Source organism: Phragmites australis, chromosome 24 (assembly GCF_958298935.1).
Source record: "Phragmites australis chromosome 24, lpPhrAust1.1, whole genome shotgun sequence".
In the NCBI taxonomy this organism is placed as follows: Eukaryota; Viridiplantae; Streptophyta; class Magnoliopsida; order Poales; family Poaceae; genus Phragmites; species Phragmites australis.
The window spans coordinates 15700740-15711309 of NC_084944.1; positions in this window are offsets into that span (position 1 = coordinate 15700740).

Consider the following 10570-nt stretch of genomic DNA (forward strand, 5'->3'; position numbering starts at 1 on the left):
GTTCGCTATGCTTAGTGGTACTTAGGCTTTCCGGTAGAAGTCGATGACGGCGTCCATCGTTGTCGCGAGCCTAGGACTTATTACCTGTTCGCATTTGTGGTTATGTTGATGATGTGTCGGTTTGGTGAGTGGTGAGTTGAGACGAGGTGTGGGCGGTGTTAGGGGTGTCATCTGCTCACGAGGAGTCCTCAGGCAGTTCGGGGAGGGAACCCGGACACCGTAGACCGCTTGCACCGGTTAAGCACCGATCGTCGGTGTAGTCGGCTTTAGCACTTACCTTACTCACCACATGCTGATATAATGGTAGGCGAGCCGATTACCTTCGCAGACGTGGTCATGTGGGCCTCGTCATAGACGGTGTGAGTCCGATTTGAGTCCGGGCTTTTAGCGGTATTAGTTTGCTCGGGGAGTAGTTCTAATACCGCCGTGCCGAGCTATGGTTGATCCACATGGTTGGGCCTGGTTGGGAAAGGTTATCACGGGTACCCCCTTGTGTGCATCTTAGCGGGTGGCACAAGCCGTATGGTCCCTGTGTCGTGTGGGTCCAGGAGTATCCCCCTGCAGGGTGTATAATCAGTTCGAACTGCCGCGCTCTCGGTCATGAGCATCGCTATCGCTTATCTCCACCGAGCGACCATGTTTTGGTCGTAGAGTTTCGATGTGGGTTGTGGCATGGTTGGTTTGGGTGGTTTGGTCGGTATGTGGTCGGTGGTTTGGTGGTAATGGTTTACTTTCATACACTTGTTGTTTATATATCTGTTCTGATCAGTTGGTTGGCAGGGTTTGAGTGGGTGGTTGGTTAAGTCAGTTGCTTACACCTAGAGTCTAGGTTGCTTACCGCTTAATGAACTTAAACATGTCTTAATCCTTGCTACAGCTTTAAATGCATGATCCTTGGAGTCGAGAATATATATACTCATACTGTGTAAGACTTGCTAGTACCTTCGTACTAAGGGGTGCTGCCCTTAAGTTATTTTCAGGTTCTCAGGTTGGCGAGGAAGAGGCTGTGTTCGGCTACTTTGTGCCTACCGATCAGGGTGGCGGGCAGGAGTAGCACCTTCTACTCCGAACTCCGGCGCTTTTGGTATGGAGCCTAAGGGCATACGGCTCCATACTCTTTTGTTGTATAGGTTTTTCTTCCGCTGCATAGGTGTTGTTGTTCCTCTTTTGTTGTAAATTGTGGAAGCAGTTGCATGTTTAATAATTGTAATCCAGTTTAATTATTTGCTCTCTATTAAACTGTGTTGTGATATTTGAGTTGGAAGGCATGTGTTCCGATCCTGGGCACAAAACACGTGCCGGGACTACCGGAATGGTATTCTGGTTAATCGTTGAGGTTGTGATTATGAATAATGATCCTCCTGATGATTAATTAGAATACTATTTGGACGGTTCCTCACATTCACGGACTTACTGCTCTCTGGTGGTTCTTCAATCGCAGGCCTTGGTGGTGGCGGAGTTAGCTCCCCTTGGAGGGTCAGTTGCCTCGTTTGATCCAGTTGAGTTGAGGGTACAGGGGCATATTGTGGCTTGAGCATCGGTCGCCACTGGTTGGGGTTGGGGTTTTCCCACACTTCCCTTCGCTTGAAATTTGCTACGTGGTGTATGGTTCTTGCTTGATCGAAGGATTGCTTCGCCAAGCTCTCTTTCATGGCCATGACCTACGGGCACTGCTTGGTCCTATGGCTGGCTCCTTCGCCATGTAGATCGCAGTAAAACATGGTCAGATCCTGCGAGGCCCATCCACCTCGGCCCCTGTGGCCCCTTCCTCTACTGGTTTGGCCTCCTCAAGTAGCCGCAATCTAAGCTTCGCCTGCCACTTGAGTGACTTCAAATGGGCTGGAGTCTATCTGATTGACCTCTTTTTGCCTTGTTGTATAGTCGGATGCTTTGGATTTCCTCGCGTGCCACAACCTGTCTCTTGGGTGGGCAACGCCTACCTCCCTGGCTGGTGTATTTGTTTTTACTATTTTTGAGTCTATCATTTCATTTTTCCTTCGAAGATGATCAAGCTCAGATCTTGCATATTCTTCCATCTTATTGAGCCGCTCTTGTATACTTCCGAGTCTTTTTCTTGTAAGCTTTCCTGCTCAGAGTCCCCCTCTGATGCCCTATATTGCCGCATTGATGATTGTGTCTACGCTCAGCCCCTTCGCTTGCAATGTATGTGCACGAAGTGGCGCATATAGCTCTGCAATGTTTCTGTTGGCTGTTGCTTCAGTGTGAAGAGGTCACTCGCGGTGACCTTGTCTGCCCAATTTCCCTGTAGGTTGTTGTACAGGGCATTACGCAATTGCTCCCATGAGTATATGGATCCTGGGGGCAACGCAGAGTACCAAGATCTTGCTATCCCTTTTACAGCTAACACGAAGGCCTTCACCAGTGTTGCACCATCTCCTCTAGCGGACTCGACCGCCGCTTCGAAGCTCATTATGAATTCCCTTGGGTCTGACTCTCCGTCAAACATTATTACTCTCGGCATCTTGAAGCCCGCTAGCCATGGTTGGCTCTGCAGACCCATGGATAGCGGGGATTCTGGGTCTCCCGCAGATGACCGTCGCTGAAGGTCCTGCAAAGTTGTGCCGTGTCTTCGAACGGTGTCACTTGGCGAGCCGTTTCCTCCGCACAATGAAGCATATCGATTTCCTCTTGCATTTTTTCCAATGTTTTCCTAGCTTCCTCTACCCGTCTGCGATATTCTGCAGCTTTTTAGCTTGCTACCAGGTTGTCTAACGTGTGCTTCTTGTGCGCAATCTGCCTTTCAGCTCTTCGGCCTCTATCCTGGCTGTCCTTTCCTCCTGTGTTTTGTTTCATACTCTGCAAAGTCATCCAGGTCTTCCCACTCTTCATCTTGAACCTTCCCTCCTTCTTGTGCCGAAGGCTCGAAGGGTGCGCGATCGCTTGTTTCTGTGACCCGCACCGGTTCCGCATTTATCTGGACAGCCTCGCCGTGTCTGTCATCATTACTTCCTGGTGGCGCTACCTCAATGCTGTAGCATTGCTCACGCCCGCCCGAAGCTCCTCCGGCCGAAGCAATGCTCGACCCTGGCAGCGCCGAAGAGGGTCTTTCGATTGAAGCGCCGGCCACAGTCTAAGGTTCCACTGTGCCGGTTGGCTTCGTCTTCTTCTTAGGTGGCATGGCTTTATCATGGGTTCAATCCCCACGGACGGCGCCAACTATTGGAACCAAAGTTCCAGACAAGGTGGACCTTCGCTTATGGAGAATGTCGAAGGGTTCTTGGGGTGACACGTGCTTGGGGTAAAACTGTTCTTCGATTCATCTCTCGAATACAGTATGGCCCTATTTATAGCCCGTACTCAACCACTCCATGTGGGGCTTACAGTTTCTACCCCTTACTTGTTACATTCTTGGAATACTCGGGGCATTTTGGTACAATCAAGCATATTTACATAATTACAACTCTGCCCTGGGCAGTTAAAGTGGGCCCCGCTATTTAGTCATGGTCTTCGGTCCCTGGAAATCTGCCGAAGGCTTCTCTACTCTAGTGCCACGAGCTAGTCTTCAGCTTACTTCGCCGACGGGGGAAGCCAGGACTGCGGGCACGCCTACAACCTTCGACCAAGAGTACTTCGCGATCTTCCCTATCTTCGCCTGCAGTCCCTGAAACAAACATGCAGTGACAAGAGTGCGAAGCCTCCGACAGACTTTGAGCTATCCTCCGAAGGGGGAGGGCGGGAGATCATCCCCAACACATGGTTCTAGTGTGTCCTCTACCCTTTTTTAATAATTGTTGTCATCCTTGTTAATTTCAGCATTATTTATTTCTTGCATTTATAGTAGAATTATTATTTAGGATTTTATATTTACAAGTATTTAATCCCTCATACATTACAACCAAAAGATTCAGTGATTGCAGGATTACATTACAGTGTGACAATGACTTTTAGATAACTACCATATCCGAGTATCATAGTATTTTCCATAATTTTTGGGGCGTATGTATATCTCTGGAAGGGAATCTCTAGATGGAAAGGAAACTACCCGTAAGAGCACAGGACATCCTGTAAATGGAGAAGTTTATCACCAAGAATGGGAAGGACTCCAAAAGGCGTATGACACCCCCTCTATATATATGAAGCCTTGGGCCCTTTCAGAGGGCAAGCCGATAGAAGTCAAATAAATCGCTCAAACCTTTCAACAAACCAGAAGACACCCAAAGGCGAGCAAGGAAGTTGCCAACTAGGTTTAGATCCATCTAGGCTAGCCACATTCCCCATTGTAACAGGCTCAATCAATACAAGATAAACATGACACAAGATTATTATCCTCTTGGAGGCCTGAACCTATATAAAAACCCCTCTGTGTTCCCTTGTAATTCATCTAACTCAAAGCATCACCAAATTCTTTAACAAGTTCATTAGATCATCGGTTTACGAATCATCGATAGCTAGCGATATCCGTGGGATCATGACAATAGGCATTGAAGAATCTATGTAGAACATGTTGTTGGCATCACCCAAAGCTTTGTCGAGAATCGGTTTTTTGAATAAGGTGTTCTACGATAACTTTACCTCTATTCCTGATGAACCGGTGATCGATCGGGTAACTTTCGATGACATACTTTCCGATGACAATTCAAGCAATGAGGTAAGTAAATTTAAGGATCAATGCGCTAAGGATTACAGCATCGAGTTTGAACAACTCATCTATCAAGACAATTGTGAATGTCTGATTCACAACAAGTCAGGATCTATCCCTGCATCTTTTGACAACATGGATTGTCAAGACACCAATCTAGAGCAATCCGATGAAAGATCCATGATTGATCTGGACAACTCCTCCAGTAGAGGTTACACCCGAGAAGTTTTTGCTATCGGAGACAGGGGTGACAGTCTAAATAATCACGATGATGACCCTACAAACTGGTAGGGCCCTCCGGCTCCGGATATGGGTGATGGTCAACACCGAATGAGTACACCTCCTCTGATCTTTAATGGAGCCCCAGTATTACCATGTCCTGACCATCAATAGGGGTTGACCACTTTAAATTTGCAACCACTAACAGGATCCTTCTTCTACAAGAGGCCCTCATGCGCCCTTCGACTACAGATCTGACAACCCTAGCCACTAAGGATTGGATAAACTAGGCGATCAACTTAACAAAAGAGGACATTACCCAAGTTAAGAATTCCCATCTGTCTCTAGCCAGAGGAAGTGCTAATTGGGGCAAATCACACAATGCCCTGTTAAGAGACCTATTGGACTTGGAAAGGCGTGACCCCCGGAACAGAGCTTCCTGGGATGACAATCGAGTGAATAACCACTGTCGAGCCTTGCCAATCAAGAATCATTCAATCGATGACCTGCACGAGGTCATTGATGATCGACCAAGGCACTCGAGGGCCTTTCAAGGGGCTTCGTCTACCCCTCAATGATTTAATTAGGGAACGTCCCAACATCAATCAAATCGGGACCGATCTTCAATCTCTTTGGGAAGAACTCTCGATGTTGCTGGAATCAAGCAAGGTGCCATCAATGGATACGTGGCCTTCCCTCCATATTTGTGAAACGTAAGTTGGCTAAGGTTCCGCTCTGGGATGATCGACAAATGCAATGAAAGTACAAATCGTGATGAATTTCTACAGATCTATACCATGGCCATCCAAGCAGGGCCAAGAAGATAAAGGCGAATTACCTCCTTACCGCCCTTGAAGGGGTATCCAGGATATGGTTGACCAATTTACTATCGGAAACAATCTACTCATGGGCATAGCTTTGAGATGTATTCCGAGCCAACTTCTAGGGTACATACATTTGCCCCGGCACGAAAAATGATCTCCACCATTGCAAGAAGACGGGGAGCAAAACCTTGCGCAAGTTCATATGCCGCTTTAGCGATATTCGAACCAACATCCCTAAGGTTACTGACTATGATGTCATACAAGCATTCACCTGGGGGGTTAGAAGCCGGAGATGCGTTGAAGATATCGCCATCCAAGAGCCCAATAAGATTAAGGAGCTCATGAAGATTGTCGATGAATCCACTAAAGCTAAGGACGCGCTTCTCTTCATTAAAGACAAAATTTAGGGCATCAAGTGCCCTCAACACGGACTTGAGGGAAACAAGGCAAAGGCTAAGTGTAAGAAGAACAACAAGGGAGGTATGGGCAAGAAAAATACTTTTGAGGAAGTTTTTGTAGTTCTTCCTGATACCCATCTAGAAAAGCTTCTTGGTTCTTCCCGAGGCAAGAGCTCTGCACTAGGCTTCGGCGAATGTGACGGTAAGCCCAGGTGCGACCTCCACTAGACTAACAACAACAGTCTCCACGAGGGTTGCCTCTAGAAGAAGATGGTCAAAGCGGAGGTCAAGAAAGCAATCAAATGAAAAAACACTCAGGTCACAGCCCAAAGTAGGGTTCCTAGCTCTAGCAGCAATGAGGATGACATGGATCCAATGTCTTTTTAGCCAAATGAGAGGACAATCGACCACATGTTTGGTGGCTCTGCATCCCACAAGTCCAAATGGTAATACAAGATGGTGGCCCGAGAAGTGTTAATTGCCATCACTAAGGGCTTTCAGGTCATTAGGTGGTAAAACATTGAAATCTCCTTATGCCAAGAAGACTGCCCTGATAACTTCATATGGCCAGGCCGCTTCTTGATAGTGGTCGAGTCTACAATAAATAACTACAGGGTTACCTGAGTTCTTATTGATGAAAGGAGCTCCCTAAACATCCTCTTCTCTATTGCAGATCTCCCAGTCTACTATCAAGCCGATTACTCAAGCCTTCCATGGTGTGGTGCTTGGATCATCAGCCACACCCATCAGCAAGATATCACTCCCCATTGCCTTCGGGAAGCATGATAACTTCTGAATATATAAAATTATGTTCGATGTAGTTGACTTCGAGATGGTGTACAATGCCATCTTGGGAAGACCTACTCTTACCAAATTCATGGCAACCATGCATTACACTTATCTATGTGTGAAGATCCCGAGACCCTAGGGGGTCATTACCGTCTGGGGCTGCCCCAAGGCAGGTTTATGATATGACAAACGGAGTCTTGACATGGCCACATGGCATTAATCCGACAAGGAGATGAGAAACTCGAGGCCCAAGGCTATCGTAAAGTCCCACGACAAAATCAAAGCAGTTACTCTAGACCCAACAGAGCCATCCAAGATCATTCAGATCTGCTCCAATCTGAGTCCTAAATAGGAAATCGCTCTCATCACCTTCCTCCAGGCAAACACTGACGTATTTGATTAGAAACCGTCAGACATGCCTGAGATCCCCAAGTACGTGGTTGAGCATAAACTAGCTATCTAGTCCAATGCAAAGCTGGTCAAGCAGAAACTTTGATGATTTGCACCCGACCGAAAAGAAACCATTAAAGAGGAAATCAAAAGGCTCACTAAGGCAGGTTTTATTCGGGAGGTGTATCATCCCGAGTGGCTTGCAAACCCCGTCATGGTCAAAAAATCAAATGGCAAATGATGAATGTGTATTGACTTCACTGATCTCAATAAAGCCTGCTCTAACGATGCTTTTCCTCAGCCATGAATAGATCAAATAGTTGACTCCACCTCTGGCTGCGGCTATGTAAGACTTCTAGATGCCTACTCCGGTTATCACCAGATTAGCATGCATCTAGACGATGAGGAGAAGACCTCCTTTATCACTCCATTTTGAGTCTATTGCTATGTTAAAATGCCATTCGGATTAAAGAATGCCGGTGCCACATACCAATGAGAAATGCAAATAACACTCCATGATCAGATCAGCCGAAAAGTCGAGGCCTACATTGACGATCTCATCATCAAAACCAAAAAGAAGGAAGATCTCACCTCTGACCTACAAGAAATGTTCAACAACCTATGCAAGAATAGAGTCATGCTAAACCCATAGAAGTGCGCATTTGGAGTTGATGCGGGGAAACTGGTCGGATACCTTGTGTCCTACTAGGAAATAGAAGTCAATCCTGAGAAGATCAAAGGTATTAGAGAGATGCAACCTCCCAAGTCAGTGCGAGAAGTTCAAAGACTAACTGGATGCATGGCGACCCTTAGCTGATTTATTTCCCAGCTCAGTGATCGAGGACTTCTTTTTTTCAAGTTACTAAGACAACACGACAAGTTTGAATGGTCAAAAGAGGCAATGAGGCATTCAAAAATTTGAAGAGATATCTTTCTTTCTTCCCTGTGCTAATCACTCCCAACCCTAATGAATATTTGCTAATATACATCACAGCGAGGCCATATGTTGTAGCTGGGGTATTGGTGGTGGAAAGAAAAGCACAAGACAAACGAGAGAAAAGCCAGCGACTGGTGTACTACATCAGTGAAGTCATCCACAGTCCTAAAGAATGCTATCTGCATGTGAAGAAGCTACTATATGCTGTACTAATGGCTTCTCATAAGTTACAACATTCCTTCCAGGCTCACAAGATTTTTTTACCATCAATATTCCCACATGGCAGAATCCTGCAAAACAAGGAGGCAATCAACCAAATTGCAAAGTGGTCTGTTGAACTTGGAGAATTCAACATCCATTTCGTGCCTCAAACAACAATCAAGTCGCATGTACTAGTCGAATTTGTGGTCAAATGGATAGAACCAAATCAACCCCAAGATGATCGTGACAACTTATCATATGTATAGACTTTATTCTTCAATGAATCACTCAGGCTTCAAGGTGCGGGGGCTGGGATTATACTCCAATAGGAGAAATCCTGCAATACAATTTATAGGCCAATTTTCCAACCACGAATAACATAGCTCATTGGAATCTCAGTAGCTTCTTCTCTTGGCATCCTTTGCTTACTTGTGAATGGGAATTCACAGTTGATAGTGAAGCAAGTTAGCAAGGAGTATCAAACCTTGGATAAGACAATGACGGACTACTTCACAGTGGTGACAAAGCTAGAAAAGAAGTTTGTCAGACTCGAGGTCAAGTATATCCCAAGAAAGGATAACTGCCTTGCCGATAGTCTTGCCAGCCTAGCATCCTCATGATATTCAGGACAACCCAGGATTTTCATAGAGAAACTCTCAAAGCCATTTGTAAAATCATCTGAGGACACAACCGAAGGAGTGGTGGTCTATGAGACCTATAACAAGCTCAGGGCTCGCTAGGGACCGACACCCTAAAAGGAGTTACGGGGAACTCGGGTCTTAAATTGAAAATGATGTTTCATGGATAGACCCAATCTTCAAGTACCTTCAAGATCAAATTGTGCCTGAGGACGATGCACTAATTGAGCAAATTTCCTGTTGATCCAAGATGTATACCTTGGTGGACGGCATTCTCTATCAAAGAGGTGCTCATGGAGTACTCATGAAATGCAACTCTCAGAAGAAGGGTAGAGAACTACTTGAAGAAATCATTGGAGGGGTGTGTGGAGTTCAAGCTTCCTTTCGAACCCTAGTCGAAAAGGCATTTAGACAAAGTTTATATTGGCCTACGACTCTGCATGATGTGATGGAGTTAGTAAATAAGTGTACGAGTGGTTAATTTCATAGTAGACGAGTACATCAACCGGCTCAGTCTCTACATACGATCCCCTTATCATGGTCATTCGTGATTTTGGGGGTCGGATATTCTGAGGCCCTTCCTGATAGCACACGAGGGCTTTAAGTTCTTATTCATCGCAATTGATACCTTCACCAAGTGGACTGAAGCTGAACCAGTTGGGGAAATCATGTCGGCGGCTGCCAAGAAGTTCATCATGAAAAGCGTCATGACAAGATTCGGCATTCCAAGTAGGATCATTACCAACAACGGCACTGAGTTTTCTAGCACTATGTTCATCGATTACTGTGAGGAACTAGGCACTACAGTCTGCTTTACGTCTGTGGCACGTCCACAAAGCAATGGACAGGTTAAGCAGGCAAACGGCTGGTACTTCAAGGAATCAAAATCTACGTCTTCAACCGCTTATCCACCTACGTAAAGCCTAGGCTTCAAAATTGCCTAACATGCTTTGGGCACTTCGAACGACATCTAGTAGGGCGACAGGTGAAACATCTTTCTTTATAATATATGGGGCCAAAGCAATACTACCTTGTGAGATAAATATCAAATCTCCCTAAGTCGAGCTATACGTCGACAAGGAAGAAATCCTAAGAATACAGGATGACCTCAATGTTTTTGAAGAGAAAAGGACACAAATGTTGATGTGATCAACATGTTACCTGCAGGCTCTCTGGCGCTACTGCAACCAGAACATCTGCAAAAGATCCTTCGAACCTGGAGATCTGGTTTTATGACTTGTGTAGAGCTAGAAGAACATCAACAAGCTATCTCCAAAGTGGGAAGGTCCTGATAGGTGGTCGAATCTAACCGACCAAGGTCATATTAGTTAGCTATAGAGGATGGTCAAGTCCTTAACAATTCTTAGAATATCAACCAGCTTTGTAGGTTTTATATGTAAGTATTTAGGATACATATTCTAATATTAATTGTTATATTTTCAATATATGTTTTCTTGCCTCTTTCAATGCAATGGCTGTGAAAACTGAGATAAGCGCTATTCGAGATCTTGCACCCATACACGCACTCGGGATCATAGATTGTTTACTCGGGAATCTTTCCCCGATAACCAGTT